The sequence below is a fragment of the Lepisosteus oculatus genome, unplaced genomic scaffold, assembly GCF_040954835.1.
Source record: "Lepisosteus oculatus isolate fLepOcu1 unplaced genomic scaffold, fLepOcu1.hap2 HAP2_SCAFFOLD_44, whole genome shotgun sequence".
NCBI classification, from domain to species: domain Eukaryota; kingdom Metazoa; phylum Chordata; class Actinopteri; order Semionotiformes; family Lepisosteidae; genus Lepisosteus; species Lepisosteus oculatus.
In genome coordinates, this window is record NW_027167977.1 from 2,069,220 (window position 1) to 2,073,124 (window position 3,905).

Sequence of the window (3,905 nt, forward strand, 5' to 3'; positions counted from 1 at the left end):
AACATAATATGTACAGTAGAATTTTTCACTTTAAGCTGGCATTATCCAGAACCGGGTCAGGGAACGGACCCGGACCGTGCAGTGTGGTCCGCCGGCCTTCTAAAGATGTTTAGGAGATCGGGGCGCCCTTGGATTTGATTAGAAACTTGCATAATTTCTTAACTTGACCCCATTATCTTAAAAAAAACGGCCAGGCCAAGACCAAAGCATGAAGGCTGCGAGGATCGGGGGACTCTCATTTTTGGTCACAGCGTACAGTAGTAGATCAGTAACCTCTGTTTATCGTGATAACCTTGAATTATTTTCCAGTACTTTTTTAAATGATAAAACACATTGTCTCGCCAGTTTTGCTAAAGATACGGTTTTAGTGTTTACGCATAAATTTGTAAGCCGTAGGTTTAAATCTCGTGGTCTTATTTTCTGCATTTTCATCGTAAGGGAAGGCGCTCGTTTGCGATTTACGCGCTGAATATTGTAAGCAGAGGAGCCTTAAGGCACAGCCTCGCCTTAACACCATCGTTTGCATTGTCATTGTCATCCAGAAAAGCAGTCGTAAGAAAATGAATCTGTGGCGGCTCCGAACATTAAAAAAACTATATCTAGACTGCAAATACATCCCAATCTTACTATCAACACGTTTTAAGACCCCTCTCCTTTCCACCGGTATACAAGCTAAGAGAGAAATATTGGAAATCCCATCTGAAGTAGCCCTCGTCTCACCTTCGGAGCTGTGAGCGATGGGGATCATAATTAAAAGGGGTACAGTTACTTTGAAAATGTGTATGTGATACTTAAATTTAAATAAAATAAAAAGATAAATTATATAACACAGACTGCTATCTATGTCCATGTGTTTAAGACGTATGAATCGGTTTTAAAACAGGCACACCCCTTCTCACAAATCCGACTGGAGTCTCAGTCCGTCGTCGCGATGAATTAGGAGCTCAGATGTAGGCTAAGTGATTGCAATTTACTTATTTAAAAGAACCACTTCAAATCAAAAGGGAGACATTTTGTAATGGTAGTTATCGTATTATAGTATACGATAACTGTATACGTAATTGTAGATATACAGTACATAAAGGGTATGAATAGGTGTGAGCTTTTACTGTATATTTAATATTTTATCTGACCCACTTGTAGAAACCGCCTACTCAGATTTATTTAAGTGGTCTGCCACCATAAAGACAGAAAAATATAATGACACCCTGTTACATTAACTGTAAAATAAACGCCGTAACTGCGGCCATATGAAAATTTGGATAAAGATTATACAAACATCCTAAGGAGCTCTATGACATATGAGCGTCGTAATAATGGTTGGTGACCTGACGTAACAGTGCTCCCTGAATTACGTGATCTGTATATACCCAAATACAGATATATCACATAGGGAGATGCAGTCAAACATTGCATTGCTATCGTCGTGGTGAACTATTTCTCCGCTGTTTAAAACTTGTTTGGTAAGTGTCATCAAATATGCTTGTCAATTTGTAGCGAAATCGATATACTGTATCATAATCCTTCAGCTATCTATAATGTAGTGAAACGGCTAATTAATATTGATCAATTCCCTTATTCACAGTGACTTTTGCTCAAACCCCTGTTGCATAATGGGTTAATTTTATATAAAAAAACATTTATATCATAGATATAATACAAGCTTTGAAATGAAATAGCACATTTCCAGGTTTCAGTTAAACATTTTTAAAAAAGCTCATGACTTTAAGCATTCTGAACATTGAGAATGTTATTTGGGAAACAAATGTTTATTATAATGTTTATGTTTAGGATCTGTCTCCTACTGAGTCAGCATGCAGCATTCAACACCATTAGGTTTAATATTAAAAAGTTGTGTATTTCCTGAATTGTTTTTTTTTATTCTTTTCTATTAGACCATACTAGACTGTGCAGGATATCATTTATTTGCCATTTTTGCCTTTTCCAGATACCTGGGAAACAAAGCTCATATCTCATTTGCCAATGGAGCCCAGTCCTAAGCCTGGTGCTCTGTCCCCCTCCCCGAAGGACACAGACTCGAATCGACCCGCGCCCTTAAGGCAACAGGATCTGATCTCCACGTACTGCCCGCCTCCCAAGATACAGCTTCTGAAGGACACCTTCCAAGAGAAACTGATGCAGGAAAAGGAGAAAAAAATGATCGCCATGTACAATCGGCGGCAGGAGGCAGCTCTACAGAAGATGAGAAAATGTTTCCAATATGTCAAATACGCTGCGGAGAAGAAGATGGGAAACAGCTATCGCTTCCAAGCCCAACAGGGCCCCGAGAAGAACATTGTGGGGTATGATCGGTCTTACCCCCTGAAGCCTATGGGTAACAGGAAAGTCTCCGGCCCTGGTGAGGTTCGGGCTGTGGACCGCCCGGACGCACAGAGTGATTCCTTGTTTGCCCCCACCCCGCCTCAGGATGGTCATGAGAGGCCCTGCGAGAGGCCGGGCAGGAGGGGCTCAAGAGTACGCAAACCTAAGGACAGGACTGTCCTCCCCATGGTGGCGACCCCTCCAGGGCAATGCCCTTCTCATGCCAATGGGAAGGAGCACTTTCAGTTGCAAGAGGAGCTACGAAAAGTGGCCAAGTCAGAGGCCGCGCTGAAGGAGGAGCATCGCCGGAGGGAGGCCAGCCTGCAGGATGAGATGCGCCGGAAGGAGGCCATGATGAAGGACGAGATTCGCCAGAAGGAGGCCATGATGCAGGCGAAGCTCTTCAGAGCTCAGGAGGAGCTGAGGATGGTTCCGAGAGAGATGGAAGACTCCAGAGAGGTGGCCGGAAGGGAAAATAGAGGTGAGGCAGAGCGAGCTTTGCCCCAGAGGACCATGGGCCAACCACCGCTCTAAGGCCGTGCCTCTTCTGACCTGCAGAATGGAGAAGCAAAAAGCCTTCACTCCAAGGAAAGCCCTTCCTATCAGAGGAGACAACCTTGATTATGGTTCTCCAATGGAAGATGGCGGATGCGCAGAATCGCACTTTCCCTCTGCGCTTTCCCATCAGGAGAGACGTCAAGTGAGCCCTTGCAGCCGTGGGCTAGAAGACGTCCCCTGTGGAAGGAGAAAGTATCTCAAGAAAGCAAGGCTCCCTGAAAGCGACGTGTCAGCGGCACAGGCCGCGCAGGGCCACTTCAGAAATAACACCACATGTCTGGATGAACAAACTCTGTCAGTGGAAAACAGATATTTGTCCCCTACAAGTCTGATGTGCCCTACCGCTGAGCAATTTCCATATGAGAATAGCCAGAGTGGAAACCCTCAGCTGGTGCCCTGTGAACTGTGTCACGGGAAGTTTGCTGTAGAGAGGCTGGAGAAACACAGCAAGATCTGCAAGAAGCTTCAGAATTCAAAGAGGAAGGTGTTTGACTCTTTCAAGCACAGGGCCAAGGGAACAGAACTGGAGACATACATCCATAAGAAGAAGGTTAAACCGCCAATCGTGGTAAGGGCTATCCTTAAACTCTTTCCAAGCTTCCCTTTTTTTCTCCTAGAGTCAGACTCAGCTTATAAATCAATGTAAACAATAAATAAGTGTTTTATGAAGTACTCTTCTGAAAAACTGCCGCAAAAGCACATTTGCCAGACAGAATGAATGTGTCTTAGTGACTTCTGAATTCTGTTGTAAAAATCTACATATCAAGCAAATAGCACTCACAGGAAACAAAACCATAACTACGTAAATTGTACTCTCTACCCAATGACCTGAAAGGTAGCCCCAGAAAGCTACGTTATTACTGTATTGATATTTTCTTGCCTTGTGAATGGTTTGCGACCAGACTGTGTACGCAGTGCTAGTCTGGACTTTTTCTGGAAGCTGTTTTATTGGTTTCATTTCCTGTTCCCAGCTGAGAAAGAACAACTGGAGGCAGAAGCACGAGGATTTCATTCGGAGCATCAAA